Source organism: Aythya fuligula, chromosome 8, assembly GCF_009819795.1.
Source record: "Aythya fuligula isolate bAytFul2 chromosome 8, bAytFul2.pri, whole genome shotgun sequence".
Taxonomy (NCBI): Eukaryota; Metazoa; Chordata; class Aves; order Anseriformes; family Anatidae; genus Aythya; species Aythya fuligula.
Window position 1 is genome coordinate 30,991,962 of NC_045566.1, and position 16,471 is coordinate 31,008,432.

Here is a 16,471-nt window from a genome sequence, read left to right on the forward strand (position 1 = left end):
ATTTTAGGAGGTAGTGGTGACAAATAATTCTACAGTGAAAAATTATAAAATGATTTAAATGATTTAAATGATTTACCAGTGTTAAAACCATTCAAACAGCAAACTTGAAAATGAAGTGATTTTCATTTTCATCTTCCTTAAAAGCCCATTGTACTGAAAAGTTGCATGAGTCTAGTTTAAATCAGTGAAGAGGGTAGGAAAAAAATGCAGAGCTAGTCAGTACCAGCAAAAGCTTGGTATTAATACATAGGACATCTGTGTTTTTCTGAATTTTGCTGTATTGGATGTGCCTCCACTAGGAGGAGTTGTCATATCCTTACAGTGTAATTGTATCGGGCATGTGTTTGTTATTTAAATAATTTGAAGGAAAAATTATAGTTACAATATTAATTATCTATAAAGTTACTCATCTCTTTTCATTAAATGGAGTGGAATGTGATTCTAACTAAACGCATGTTTGGGCAGTTTTTCAGCAATACAGCTTCTGCATAGACTCCCATGGGGGAGAGAGAGAGAGATCTGAATCAAGCCTGACCTCTCATTAAGAGGAGCCTGCTTAACATACATGTCTTAGAATATGTACACAACTTTTGGATTGCTCTAGAGCGAAAGAAATAAACCTCTTGCATATTACAAACTAGAGCTGAAATTTTCCATGCAGCTTTACTATTTCTCTTGTCTAAGGACCTCGACTTTTGCACTGAATCAGACAATTATGTTAAGTTAAAATGTTGCCACTCCCAAGCTGCCTACCCCATCCATACGCTGTAGTTATTGTTTTCATAACACAGTCGGCAGAAATAAGTAAATCTGTTCCTCGCTTGCTTTATTCCACAATCCAAGACAGCCTAAAAGAGTGTATATTTACATACAGACTGTGATCTGTATGGCAAAATGGTCTGTAACCTGCAACAGAGTTTGAGAGAATTATCATCTCAGGTTTAACATCTCACATTCACACTTTTGCTGTTTGATCACTTCACCATCATTACGTGCTTTGTGTCAGCACAAGCTTTTCTATGGCTGTACAGTGAAGGAAGTAATAAGAGGGTGATCTGACTTGAAGTAACAGCCTTTGAGTCATTTTCTCTGCCTGATTAAGTCTTTGATCCCCTTCACTGCACAGTTATGTAAATGCTAGTGCTGGTCCAGCAAAGAAATCAGTGCGGGGCCGAAACAAGCACCTAGGGCTAGAGGCTAGTAATAGATGGTAATTACTTAAACTGGCTTCAGCAGTGATGCCACCAGTCATCTGTCTAACCGTAGATGAAAGCAACTGAAGACTAATTGTAGTATGCAAATGAATTTGACAAAGAATAGAGAAGCAGTGTTCAGACATTCCATTGGAAAATGAATACATTTCTTCATTCTTTTACAGTTTTTATTCACATCTCAGGAAAGTGCAGAAACTAAACACTTGAACTATTATAAAGTTCTCTTATATTATACTAAGTGCACAGTCAGTGTAGGCATGATATTTCTATATTTGATATGGACAACAAATCTCCAGATTTGAAGTGGAAAGTATAAGTAAATATTGGTTTGTATGTTAGTTTATGAGATTTTGTTATATTATTAATTTTTGTGAGGTCTGTGCAGAAGGAAAAAGGGAAAAATAAATTTAAACATGAATTAAAAACATGCATTGAAGTTAGCCAAATACCTGAGTTTTTATTTCTCATTCAAGTTTTTTGATTTATATGTCAAAGCAAAATTTTATTTGCTTTTTCAGCGCAGAAGAAAGCAAAATTGGAAATGCAAATGTATTATTAAATTTTTTTGAAGGTGCATTTACAACCTAACAATGGTTTAACACAGTTCACATGAGTGATTACTGTATAATGCCAGCAGCATTGTACGCACTGAGCAAATCTGAGTAGTATCTTTGGAGTGGTCTAATTTATTAACTTAAGCAGATAACATGTAGGATGACTGTTGCTGTTTCTTCTCTACTGGTTTACCCAAAATTACATAAAACCACTGTGAGCATTTGTATTCTCATATAAACAAATGCATTTATTTTAAATAGCTGATGTGAACCATTGCACAGGAATGTCATTAGCAGTCTTTGAATCTATTTTAAATTCAGAATCTAACATAAAAGTTCTTAATACTTCCCTCTATGTTTCAGTACAAAAAAAAAAAAGACTGTGCTTATAAATAATACACTAGAAAAAGTATAAATAGAATGATCATGAAAATTTAGCTGTGTGATACTGTTTATGGAAAACAAGTTTTATTATACAGTTAACTGTAGCTAACACCTTGTTAGTACAAGTGGATAACATTTGCATTGGAGTTTCACATACATAATTCGTCCTTTTGGTTCTCTTTCTTCTGTCCAGTTAATCACTCCTGGGGTTCATAATGTGCAGAAGTCATTAATAGTTTAAGTCCAAACTATATGGATGTAACTGGTTTCCAAGAGAACTGAGAATTAAGTATGTACTTCACTTTCCTAGGCCACAGATTTTCTTAACCTGAGAATGACATTATCCTAAGTAAAATAATTGCATCATCCACATTTTCTTCCACATCTTTGCGCTTCTTGGGTGTTTGCTACATATAATATCAGATTTATCAGAGATACTGCTGTGATCACTTTTGTTTTTTTTGTTTTATTTTGTTAAGCCATCATTGTAAGAACATTAGCTTTTTTTTTTTTTTTTTTTTTTTTTTTTTTTTAACGTAATGTTCTTACACTTTCTTTTTCCATTTTGCCCCTTGCTCTCTGAATGTGGATTGTATATGGAACACTTACCCATCTAAGACACTTTATGTACATAGTCTTCCCTTGTAAAATGGCTTTTGCAAGTCTGTAGATAGAATCTGCCCATAGTAATTATTACCTGATGAATAGTTTTCACCTATTAGTTTGTTATTCCTTTTCATGCAGAGCTAAACAAAACTTCAAGGTTTTGCATGTTTTTCCTATCTGAAGAAAAAAAAAATAAAATCCTAGGGATAGCTTATCTTTGGTATAATCCCATTTATATACAATGTACCAAGCTCATTTCCTCTGAATACAAGAGGATTAACATAGGGGAAACTGGTTTTAAGTCATAGTTTCCCACTCCTTCCTTGGTCCAAACAGTGCTTTCTCTGGACTGCCTGGTGCACAGTGCCAGTATTTGTTTGATCAGTGTCTGATTTGCTTTTGCTGATAGATTGCTTCCCTGGTATTTCTGCTGGTTTTGTCTCTTGCCCTGTTTTACAGAGGCCCTTCTTTTTTTTTTTTTTTTTTTTTTTTTTTTTAAGCAGAAAAGATGGAAATGGTATTACAATATACTGTTTTTGACCTGTCATTTCCAAAGATTAGCCTTATTAGATTACAAGAACTCAATTCTTAACTAGAAAATTTCTGGTTTCATTTAAGGTAGTGGGCTAGAACAAGTCTTCTGTAAACTACAGCAGCTCACCATTCCTGCATATACAAATCCTGGTAAAGGTTACTGTTTTCGTTAATAACGGACATAAAGATGAACATGCTTTGAATCATCAACAGTTAACTTCTGACTTTGCCGCTCTGCATTTAGTATTCTGTTTATAGAACAGTTTCTGAGATTTTTCAAAGACACACTGTTGCCTTAAAGCATGCTGTCAATGGCACAGTTTAAACTCAGCAATTTGTTAAGGGGGAGGAGAAATAGAAATATGACCAGGGCCACAAAAGACAAGGTAGATCTCCTGTATCAAAATGTTAGAATCTCTGAGCGGTGGCATTGCAAGTATGATGACTGCTTCCAGTTTATCTAGCTTTTCACTCAACTGCATTTAAGAGCATATTTCCAACTGGTTTTGCTTGATATTTCATATAACAAAAGCATGTATCAAAGCATAGCATTGGAAATGCCAATGTTATGCTTTGGGACTAAGGATTATCATCACAGTTTGCTGTATTTCTGCTGATTGATGAGGAATATTAGAACATAATTCTTCTCAATTTTGGTATTTCATCCTGATCTGCCTCCAACTGTAAACTGGGAGGGCTATTTATAATTCTTAATGATAAATCACGTGGTCATTATGCTATTTTGTCATTACACCATTTGTAAAACTTCCATTAAAATTATAGGATTTTCATTAAAAGGTGCTAATAGGTTGGGTTTTAGGGCCTTGTTATTTGTATTGTTTTGTTTCTTTCTGCAAGTGGAAGATCAGAGTCCTCGTGCATATCCTGACTTTTAAATTACTACTTGCTAAACTGCTATACCACTTCCCTAGATGTGTAGATTCAGGGTGTAGAAATCTACAAATCCTTATTTTAAAATCTAAAAATTGTCCTGCTTCAATCTAACTAGCTTCTACCAAACTTCTCTGAAGTTGTCGCTCACAGTAGCTTATAATGAATTGCTCTAGTGAGGTACACAGAATCTCTGTAACTTGTTTTTCAAGGTTTCCTCAGTTTGCAGAAACTTTTCTGTTGTTCAAACATGTTGTGATGGAACATTCAAGAAATAGCTGTCTAAATTGCTTAGTTAAGCATAAATTGTTAAGATGTTACGATCAGCAGAGAGAGCAGACCTTTGGTCAGTGGTATTCATACCTTGTTATAGGTCATGAGGTGTACAGACTGTTCTATGAGAAGATTAATTTTATCAATGCTGTGTCATTGAGGGTTTGATTTCACTGATGGCAGAGGGAAATCAGGACGCATCTGAAAATTAAAATACATCTGAGTACATCTGAAAACAAAATTGGTGGGCCCTTGATTCAAAGGAGCTAGGTAGGAAGGCATGCCAAGTTTAAGTGATTAAAATCCTTAAGGAAAATTTTACTTATGCAGGTGCCCAGTAAATTCATTTTTTCCTTATAAATGATAGTGTCACAGCAACAGGCTAGTTGGAATTTCAATACACATCAATAACTATATATCAATGTCATTTCAAAACATACCAATTTTGTTAACATAGGAAAGTCATGATGAAAGGACTGGTAAAACACTTTTCAGCCTGAACATGGAAGTATTAAAATATGGCTTGCCAGATGAGATGAAATAGCTGACTGTCCTGGTGTCCTGGTTGTACTGGCTCACCTTAGTAACTCTGAGGACAGGACTACACTGTCCTCAGATGTATGGCTTGGTCCACTCCTGAGCAGCCTGAATTACAGCCTGAATCCCCAGTGGCTGAAAAAAGGGAGTATGAATCGTTTTCCCTGGAATACTTATTGTATTACACAGAGATTTTGAATTACTTGACCTTTGTGTCTTTGGAAAAAAAAAAATATATATATGTATGTATGTATGTATATTAAATTTACAATGAAGCTAATTTAACAAAACCTTAGCTGAATTAAGAATACATAACTGCATACCACTTACCTTGCCTGGAGCATAACAAGCAAAAATTATCAGTAACATCATTTGGTAGTCCTGGCATATTGTGACAGGGGAAAGAAGAAAACTAACAAATTAATGTCAGAGTAAAGCCCTGCAATATGAGCAGTTGGGTTTAAAGCTACATATAAAACACCTTTTACTGTGCTTTTGGTTTAAATATGCTCCAATACATATGACCACAACTCTTTGCATGTTCTTAAAACATTACTAGGTTGTTTTTCTGTAGTAAAAGCTAAGTTCAATTCAGTAGATCAGGGTGCTGTCATAAGAACATCCTTTCTTCTTGCTACTCAAGGGAGAAGTTACCCATTGGATTAATTTAATTTAATCAAAAAAACTTAAACACATTTCCACTGTTCCAAGACTTACAGAAGTGCTAAACAACCTCTCTGTCTGTCAGAGAGCACCACAGGCTTTTTGCTGACCATAATATGTCAGCCTCCAGGCAGCTTTTTCTCACGTGTTTGGAGTAGAGAGATATGTTGAAACAAGTGGTTAGCTGCTGCAAAGTCATTCTTCTAGTTAGTTTATACAAAACTAATGAGCAAGTCCTTTTCTTGAACTATGGATGAGAGGAAAATACTCAAATAAAAGGATATATCAAAGATGTAAGACTGAAGATACTGCATGTCTGAACATGAGCAGTTCCTGCTTCTGGCATCGTCACTCTAATACAAAATGTTCAGGACACAAGTTGTAGATTTAGAACTGGGCGTCCTTGAATTTATTTAGGATACGTTCAAGCTTGCAAAAAGAAATCTCTTCATAAACTCAGCAGTTTTTGGAAGGTTAATTGTTTGCTTATGTAGATCTTACATAACTGTTTACACAGAACACTGATGCTGGGAGAACATTTTCTGTGTCTATCTTTTGTCTTATGTCCCTCATGCTTATATCTTATTGTCTATCTTTTATATCAATTTAGAAGTTGTAGAAAAGGAGAAAAAGTAGCAAAAAGTGTTTTTGCTTACTGATAAATACCAACGATATCATGGAAACCAAGTTCTAACAGCCTCTCAGGTGCTTTAGTCACAGACATTCTCCATAACTGGTTGACCTTGACTGTGTTCTCATCTTGGGCGAACACCCCCCACAAACACTTTTTCACTGAAGAAAGAATGAGCACTTTGTAATTGCTACTATAGCACTGAGTGACTCTGTTGATTTGTCTTTTAAAAGATAATTCAGCCATGAGAGCTAAACAAAATGCAGCCATCAACATCCTCTGTTTGTATGAGGATTACAATGAGAATTACAATTGATTGTAGACCTGAACAGACTCTCAATTGTCATAAACTGTTGTCATGTTTCCACCAATTTAGGTATGGTGAATTAAGATTCTTCTGAATGCATATATAACTGCCTGTTACCAAGTGACCAAGAAGGTATTCATCTCTTTGGCCATAATAACAGGACTTGCATGCTTTCTGTGTTCTTCAGTCATTTGATATTCAAAAGTGATAGTAATTGTAAAGGGAGGTTGTTTTTTTTCAGAGTCAAACGCACTGTGAGGTGAGGGAGTAGATAATGAAGCATATACCTATTTGTAACTGGCTGACCCAACTTGATCTTGCAGAATGTTGCATGCTTTTTGAACAATACAATAGTGTAGAGGTAAGAACTGATTTTTTTTTTTTCCAATAAAATCCTTGCGAAAATTTCAAGCAAGGTGATATAGTACAACTTGAAGCAAAACAAACAACCACTTTCTTTTGTCTTAGGAAAAGGGAAAATAAAACCAATGTCTTTCATAGCTGTATGCTAAAACTCACAGTGAAATTCAGCCACTTATCAGTCAGCTAGATAAAATTAACATTTTACTGTTTCTAATGCTGCTTGTCCAATTTAGTAGTAGCTACCTCAGATTGTAAATAATGGGCATGTTTACCAGAGCAAGAACGCAGAGTTAAGTTTCATTTTGCAAAAGTGAACATATAAGTTCCTTTATAATATAGGTAAGAATTTTGAGAAATGCATTAATTGTTATATGAATTTGGTTTATGGATAAATGGATGCAGTGTGGCTTAAAGGTAGTATTCACTATTGAGTAAGTACCATGTTACATAAGTCATCTTGAAGATCCTTAGAAACTTGCTGAGAAATTCTTAAGACCTTTTTCCCACAGGTCTTACTTGATCAAAATTTTCTCTCTAATGTCCTTTTTGTGTTTTCAGTTCTTATTGTTGACACATTATTGACACATACTGTATCATCAGTTAAATGCTACTTGACAAGTTTTAATTCTCTCTCTGTATTCCTAATTAAAAAGTAAATGTAAAAGTATAACTGTGTATTCTCATCCATTCAAAATATCCTTGGATTCATTTCTAAACAAATTTTCAACCAATTTTGTGTGTGTGTATGTCACTAACCAAAGTTTCATAAGACTGAAGTTTAATTAAAATTGGTTTCTCTGTCACATCTATGCTGTTTGTATACCAGAGTTCTTCAAATATAGGGTTTGTAACAACTAGGAAAAAGACTTTTTCTAATTTCCCAAATGGACTCAGTCAGTAAGACTTAGAAGCACATTAGGGATTGCTATTATGTGACTCATACTACCATTGTAACACAGGAAATGGTAATATAGAACCTTTGGACAGCTGTTTTGAAAGTGAACTTAAAAAAATATATAAATAAAATAGTTCACAGGTAACCTAGCCTGAAAGCTGGCTTTGAAAAGATTTTTCTGAGGTGCAAAACTTAAATATAGACTTAGCGTGTCTTGTTTTGGATACAACGGACTTGTTTTAAGTTCAAGGCCACGAGTCGGAATCTCAGTTCTGCGATATCTGTAGATCTCATTCCATGGACAATCATTCTATCATTTATTAGTTCCCCAAATGTATATTTTCCTGCAGAAAAAAAAAAAATAATGAAAGAAAATGCCTGCCTTATCCTGACTTCACATACTTAGTAACCTGCTTAATGCTGGGGATATGCTGAGCAACCATGTTATACCATTTCTAAATTCTTCCAAGTCTGAGTACTTGCCTTTGATGTGTTCTACCTTTAAAAATAATTACTAATAACTATTTACAGTGTGTTGTGTGTTCTTTTGTTGTTTTTTTTTTGTTGTTGTTTTAATCTCTGCAGTAGAAGGTAAGGTGATTGTTATCCATTTTGCTGAGGAGGACAGTGATGCACAATATCTTGAATTAAATTCTTCTTAGCTAAGTAGTAAATTTACAGCAGTAGAAGCCAGATGTCTTTGCTGTAATGTCAACTGCTCTAGCTAGTTCTTAAGCCGAACCAGAAAGTGTGTATGATCTGGAATGAAGGAAGAAGGCTTCAAGGCAGGAGACTGTTCTCCTTGATGAATTTTCACACATTATTGTTGTCTGCTGCAAAAATTAAGCAAGTTCTTTAAAGATTCTTTAAAAAAAAAAAAAAAAAAAATCTGAACAAAGTGTTTATAAAAGCTCCAACTGTTCCTCTGCATTTATGCTATTCCTTACCAGAAACACCACCAACCCTTTCTGTGCTCCTCCTTACAATCTTTTTGTTAAAGTTTAAAGAGCGGGCATATTGTGTTTGTACTCTGTGTTTTTCTTGGGGGGTTAGTTTGGAATAACAAAATGGAGTACATTGACATTAGAGTGCAGATTTACCTATCTGATTTGCAGTCAAAATACATAACTAAAATTAAGAAATATTTAATCATGATCTTTCCACTTTAAATAGATATGCTTTTTGCTCTAATGAATTAACATCAAATTGAAATTTTGTACAAAAATAATTGAGTTATTCAGCAACTTATTTTGGAAATAAAACAGTAATGATTTTATGCACATACATGGGAAAAAGAGAATTGTTCAGTTTACTTAACATAAATTTCCAGATAATGCATTTATTCAAAACAGTGTTACAACCTGTTATGTATTAATTTGCAGTGAAAACTCTTGAGTATCCAAACACTTCCTTTCCAATATTATTATGTGTGTCAGTTCGCTTTAAGATTGGTCTTCCTTCATTAGCTTAAATACAGCTGACACACTAGCATTTCCCTTTTTTGTTTTTTATTCAGAGGAGTCATAGCTTTTACCAACTCTCCAGTTATCTTGGCTAGTTCTGTTCTGAGGAAAAAAAAAAAAAAGGGATAATGAATTAATGTTTTAAAAGAAAAAATTTTCATCCCTTCAAGGGACATAGCTTATCACAACAAAGGGGCTCCTTATAGCACAGAAATGCACTTACGCTTGCTTAGCTTACAGTATCAGAAACAGTGAAAATGTCCAAAAGAAACTTCAATTACTCTGGACTGATAGGTATAGTATGTTCACTCCATCTTATAGAAGTTGATCTTAAAGTTGTTCTTAGAAAATTGGGAATTAAATATAGCGTTTGCTGAACACCCATTATTTTCAATATTCTGCTGCTTAAGGAGGTAGGAAAAAAAGATTTCCACATTGTCTCTTAATGACTGAGAATGAATTAAGGAAACTTCAGCTTTTTTGTTGCAAAGAGAAGATAAACTAATACTCTGATTCACCCTAGGGTACTGCTCTGAATACAGATTACAGCAGTACTTTGCACAGACAATAAGAAGAATAGCTAAACCTTAAGATTTTGGCAGGGTTTAAAAAAATACTATAATCTGTACTTTTCTTAGAACTTGTCAATAAGAAAGTCCTCCATTTGCAGTTTCATTTCACTTTCTATGTCTCTCTCTGTCTTCAGCTTAATAAGATACAATATTATTAACAGACCACAACTGACAGAAGACTACGTCACGAATCTGTGTTCCTCACTCAGAAAGACCATAGGCAAAAGGTCAAGACCAAGCAATCTTGTGTAAGTGCCACCTCGTGCCTTGTAAAGAGAGAGGAAGAGTTCTTTTACAGGCAGCCCTTGCCCTTCTTTTTCATTTTGGACTTTGCTATGAATTAAGACTTGATCGCTATGTCTTTTGCGGCTTTCATGATGCTTTTATCAGTTCACTGTCAATGTTCTACTCAGGTTTGTAAGAGTTGGAACAAGCCCTGTAAGGCATTCTATTCTAAGTGGAAGGATGTAGTGAGATGTTATTCAACTATGACTCATTGTATAGGATATTTTGAGAAGTTGTATTCAAGTTGTTTTCTGCAGTGAAACCAGACATATTTCAATTAGATATTTTCCACTTGTTTTGAGGACTGCGTTTTGCAACCTTTTCAGGTACCAGAGTGAGGAATATACTACAGTTCTCGATGGAACATTTTTCAGATGAAAGGACTGTTCAACCTGTCATTCATGTGGTGAATTGTTTTATGGGTAGGTTTGCAACAGTTCAAACTGACTAGAGTGTTCCGATTTCTGTTAGTATAACTTCTGACTGGGCAGATTCAGATACGTTGTGTTAAATCTAATGTAGCTATACTGCTGTGGATTTCAGTTAATTAGAATTTTAATCAAGAATTTTATCTCCAAATTTGAGTGTATATTTTGTGATTCCCAGAAATGCATCTTGCAAGGTGATAAAATGATGCGTATGTTTTTTTGGCAGTTAAGTGCTTGAGTTCTTTATGCTTTCATAAAAGTATTGGTGTTTCATATTTTTCTGTGTGAGCAATGTTTTTATTCACTCTCTGGCTTTGGCTAATGAAACAATTAAGTGTATAATTGAACTATGTGCTTGAAAAATAGTGCCATATTAATCTCTAACTTATGTTTATACAAAGGTATTTACATCCTAGATGGCTTTTCCTATTGTATTAAATTCTGGGAAGGCTGCAGAACAGATCAGTTCAGTCAGTCAAACATAACTGCAGACTGTGTTGTTTTCACAGTAGGGACTAATGCTTGTTATCTAGTCTCCAGCCTATTATGACATGTTTTTGTTTTGTGTCTGTCTTTGACAGAGTGCTGTGTCTAGGAGCAGAGTGCCTAATCAGTTACACTGTAATGCTTCTTTTCCAGTACTGAACTGAGGTCAGACATTAGAAAAAAAAATAAAATTAAAAAGATCTATTAAATATTAATGTCTTATTAAAGTTAAGCCAGTACAGAGCACAAGATAAATTATTCTGTTTGCTTAAAATTGAGCTTTAAACAACAGCATTGTATTTGTTGCTGGTTCAACAGTTTCCAGGCAGTGGCTGATATGATAAATCACTTTAATATGCAAGCATTTTCACAAGGTTAATTTTACAGGACTAATCATTTCCTTGTATATCAAAGTTAAGTTTTGGAAAATCTTGTTAAAACACTTTCTGTTTCCTAAAGTCAAATCTGGTTCTGAAATTACTTTTAACAGAACATGCTTCAGTATGCTAAGATGTGGATTCATCCTGTTTAACTCGAGGTACTCAGGCTATGGTTCCACAGTAATTAATACCAAGATCTATGCACTGACATAATGCCCAGCAGCACATTTGACCTGGATCAAATATGTGCACATGATCGCATATCAGTTGAATTAGGCAGAGTACACAATACGAAGGTCACTATCTTTATGCTTTTATGCTATCTTTATACTAGCCAATGGGAGGGAAGTGATTAGAATAACTGATTTGACGTGAATGATGCCAGCTAATTATTACAAAAATAACTATTCAAAGTTGTTAAACCACTTCATTCCAGCAGAACGAATTTTATAGTGGATCAGTGCTTTGATTATGATTTTTTAATCATAGATGGGCTATGATGTTTTTTATCTGTATTAGAAAACTTAAAGGCTGCTGTGCCATTGATTCCTGGCCTTAAATTTAAGTTGGGGTTCCAGAATGCCAAAATAAGCAGTCTGTGCCCTCTTTAGCTTTTCTTTAGCTGCTTTTTCCCATTTCTGTATCATTCCTTTTGTTGTCAGCAAAACCATCCTGTGTCTGTGAGCTGAAAAACAACTTGCTGAAAAGCAGCTTTTTTTACGTCATGTTAATCCAGATCAAGTCCTCAACCCAGTTCACGGTTCAGCTGTGTAAACACTCCGAGCATGAATGGCCAGTGAAGAAACAGCAGAGCTAAGCCCTGGTGGGTGAAACAGCAATGCTGCTTAAATGGAAACCACAGCCAAAGTTGCTGCACTGGGAGGCGAGTCATTCTGTGCTTGAGTTCTTAGACGCAGATAAACTCAGTCAATAATTGAGTCCACTTTGAATTTGAGTTGCCTTGTGTAGCTGTCTATATCTTTGTTGTTGATTGTAGAGCTGTCCTAGGATCACTGACTTGTTAGCAGACCACTCAGGAGTTGGCAACTGGTAGAATGAATTTAGGCCTAAAAGCTATATATGCAGTTGGCCTGGAACATTAAATCTCTTCTTTTGAGTACAGCCTTCCAAATTTCAAGGAAGTGTTTGTTTCCTCTTCTCTAAATCATGATGATCTCATTTTTTTGCTTAGGGCTTATTGTTATATTTTATTTGGCTTTGTGGATTTGTGCAAAGCATCTGACACTGTCTTGCATGACATATCCTTGTCGCTAAATTGGAGACACAGATTTGATGGATGGACCACTTGTGGGTAATTAAAAGAGAACAGGTTTAGATCAGATATTTTGAAGAAATTCTTTACTGTGTGTGTGGCAAGGCACTGGCACAGGTTACCTAGAGAGGCTGTGGATGCCCCATTCCTGGAGGTGTTCAAGGTCAGGCTGGATGGGGCTGTGAGCAACCTGGTCTGGTGGGAGATATCCATGCCCATGGCAGTGGGGTGGAATTAGATGATCTTTAAGGTCCCTTCTAATCCAAACGTTTGTATGATTTTATGGTTTGCCTGCAAACCAAAGTACACAAGTGGAAAGATTCTTCCAATTTCTGCAAACTTTCTTCCTAAGTGCAGAAATGTTACCAGTTATGTACATAGTTTTTAATGCTGTTCCATGAACAGATCACAGAAACGGCTGTGTACTGAGTCCAACTGATAGCTACTCAGGTCAGGTATCCTGTATCTGATAGTGGCAAAGTAGATGTCAAGTAAAACACAAAAGCACACCAACCCATAGTGATGCTTTCCCAGAATGCTTTCTCAGCCCCTGAACATCTAACAAAAAAGAAGTAACAAAAAGGTATGAATGTTGAGAGCCATAAATAATCTTTCACAGTCCTTTTGTCTGTGTCATCACTTACCTTTTGATGTGCACTGCAGTACATTCTAAACCCTGTTGTGTTCATAGCAGGCCATGACTCCTTTCATATGCATTTTTTGTTTTCTGTTCAGGGCAATTTTGGAGTCAGAGGGTGGGACCTGCCTCTTGCCTTGGCTTGTCCCAGTATGGAACCAAGATGCATCCAAAATTCACATAGCACTCCCGAGAGCTACAAAGTATGGACTGTGCTTCCATCTGTGCTTATAGGAATGTTCTCAGCTGAAATCCAGCACCTTTTGCAGTCTTAGAAATGTGTGTTTGGCATTGCAAAGAAGCCTGGAAGTAACCTCATCTAGAAATAGCTTAATTAAAAATTACCTTGGATTTTGTCAGGCATAGAAGATATTTATTGGTCTGTTTATCCACATGAATTTAAATACATGTATATATATTTTTGCATCATTTAGCTGTTAAAATGTTTGCTTACATTCATAAGTATTCATGATGTACTTTTCTTTGCATTATTGGTTGAGTTATGAATGCAAAGATGTATAAAATGCAAAGTGACAAGAAGTATTTTACAAGGCATTCTAAGAACAAGAACTTTTTTTTTCTTCCCAGTGTCTTCTCTTACTGAGCTGAATTCTAATTAATAGCACTTTATGGCTCAGTATGATTTCATTATCATCTTAGAGTGTTTTCCATTGAGTAGCTAACAGTATAAGGAATCTTTCCTTTTCGTCTTATGTTTCTATTGGTTTTCTTCTACAAAGAGATTGCACTTTCAGTAGGATATATTTTTAGAACCTTTGTAATTTTATTTGTCATACAAAGGTCAGCCTTAGTGGATTAAAGAAAATATAAGCGTTGGCATAATTTACTGTGGGTGAATACAAAATAATATCCAAAACCTCAATTAGGTGAAATGTAATAAACGCAACATAATTTCCTGCATTCGCTGGGGAAAAGATGGTTTGCATTTAAATTCTTAAGCAACCTTTTCTGAATATGTTCTATTTCTTGCCCTGCTGCAGTCGTGTAAAATTAAATTGGAAGTGATTTCTTGCCATGTGGGTTTTCTCCCTCTCATTCATGATAATACAATACTAGAGGGAATCATAAAAATAATAATTGAGGGAATTCCTCATGTATTTTTATCAGAAGGCCGAAATAGTTGGCATAAAGCCATAACTGGTGTTGCCTTTTTAAATCCAGATATCTTGCCTTTGTCGCTCTCAGATCAAGCCCTTTTGCTCATTATTTCTTTTTTACTTCTATTTGAAACAATGCAAACACAACCAGAGCATTTTGGAGCGGTGGTATGTCATGTCAACCTGGCAGATTCCAGACTAGTGCTAAAGTATTTTGGTAGCTTTGCCAATAGATGGAGAGGAGGTTGCTTTAAACACTTCCATCTGTGTAATAGAGGTGATATTGCTACCTGTGTGGTCTATTTCACTCTCAGTGAGAGGTATAAAGATTTGGAGGTTTTTGGCATTTCTGTTTAAGGAGCTCAGAAATATAGATGCTGTTACAAATGTGTAAACACACACCTCTTACTGTATTTCATCCCTTGAAAGTTTCAACTTTTTAGGGCTGCTTTCTGGCCTTCTATTTATCCTTTTCTTTACATTGGTTTATGTTCTAAACAAAACTCTTCAACATCTGTCACATTCAAAGAGAGGCTGTTAATTCTCTTGTATTTGAGACTTTTAACAGAAACATGAAAAAAAGTACCTTACAAGGAAGTCTTAGCTCCACAGTAACAGTTCTTCCATTGCTAGATTGAAAAAGGAAAATGGACCCTCAGGTGGAAGGAACCCATAAAACCTTGCACAGTTTCTTTCTGGTATTGTCTTCTAGTTTAGTGTCATTTACCAAAACTAGTCAACAACAACAAAAAGTTTTGATGCAGTTTTACTCCCATGTTTCATGCTTCTGCAACAGGTCTATCTAATCTATGCAAGCTCAAGTTTTTTGACATGATTTTCAATGCCAAAGTGAAGGTGGTAGTGGTGAACATGTTACTGTCACAGAATACGTGCAATTGTTTATTTTTATAGCATAGAGTGGATTTACTAATTGATAGTTAAAGATGTTATTTATTTTTATTTTATCTGGCAAGGGCTGTATTATACCCAGTTTTTTGGTTTAGCATTGGCTGATACTCATGGCACACACAATTCAGCAGCAAGCAGCTCTGAAAATTTCTGATAGCTACAGTGAAAATCCTTCCAAAATTTTTAGTTTCTTTCTGATTTAAGACTCACTTGTGTGAGCTGCAGATTAGAGGGGTTTAGCAGTAAATCAGTTCCTATTGGAAAATTCTGATCTATTGAAAGTGACGTTTTTAGCCAGTAGTGAATGAGGATCAGACATCTGGTGTTACTACGAACCCAATCTGCACTAATCTAAAGCTGCAAAAGTTAAATGTGCTGAAGCCAGAAACTTCAGCAAGCCAGAGCATGCTCATGCTCCAGTTTGTCACTGAATTAGGTCAGGTTTATATAACTCCTCAAACTCTCCTGCTTTACTACAGCATTATTTCCAGGATGATCAGCTATGAGACATATCTGCTTGCAAAGTGTTTTGAAGCTAGGGATTGCAAAGGCTTCTTGACTCTCACTCATAACAGATGGCTCTCTAAAGTTTCTGAAATACCTAACATCTCCAGGACTAAGACAGACCAAATAGCAAGACTGGATATTGGTAACTTTGTCCTGGAGGTCTGGAGAGCTGCTGGCTAACCTTGTCCATTTCCATTGGCAACCAGGGCACATTTTACTGTTGCTATAGCTCATAGTTTTCAAGCTAAATATTGACTAAGTATCGTAAGACTTTCAGATGTGTGCATTTGTCCCATTTTGGTATTTTCATTCTAATTTAGCTTGAGCTTGATATGCCTTCCATTAATTTTAAAATTACCAGCAAGTTAATTTGATTTCCTAGCCAACAGTTATGCTGAGCATTATTTTTTTCCATGTGGTGTTTGTGGGAGTAGAGGGTATGGAACATTTTGTTTGTTTGGGCCCTTTCTCTTCTAAAAAAAAAAAGTCTACAGTAGAAACTTGCTTTGACTTTTGTTTATTAGGAAATTCACAAGAACTGCTGTGTGAGCAATCCATGCA

General features: G+C 35.4%; 1 protein-coding gene across 3 annotated transcripts in view; it reads left to right on the forward strand.

Annotated features, from left to right (window-relative positions):
* The window catches only part of BCAR3 (BCAR3 adaptor protein, NSP family member), an 89,572-nt gene that overhangs the window by 13,633 nt on the left and 59,468 nt on the right, over window positions 1-16,471 (forward strand). Inside the window, exon 1 of one of the 3 annotated variants that reach the window (XM_032191958.1) lies at window positions 10,028-10,135. The exons of the other annotated variants lie outside the window; for them this stretch is intronic. The gene's annotated coding sequence lies outside the window, so the exon portion shown is untranslated. Of the gene's footprint in view, window positions 1-10,027; window positions 10,136-16,471 lie in introns of those variants that run through there. 3 annotated transcript variants of the gene reach the window in all.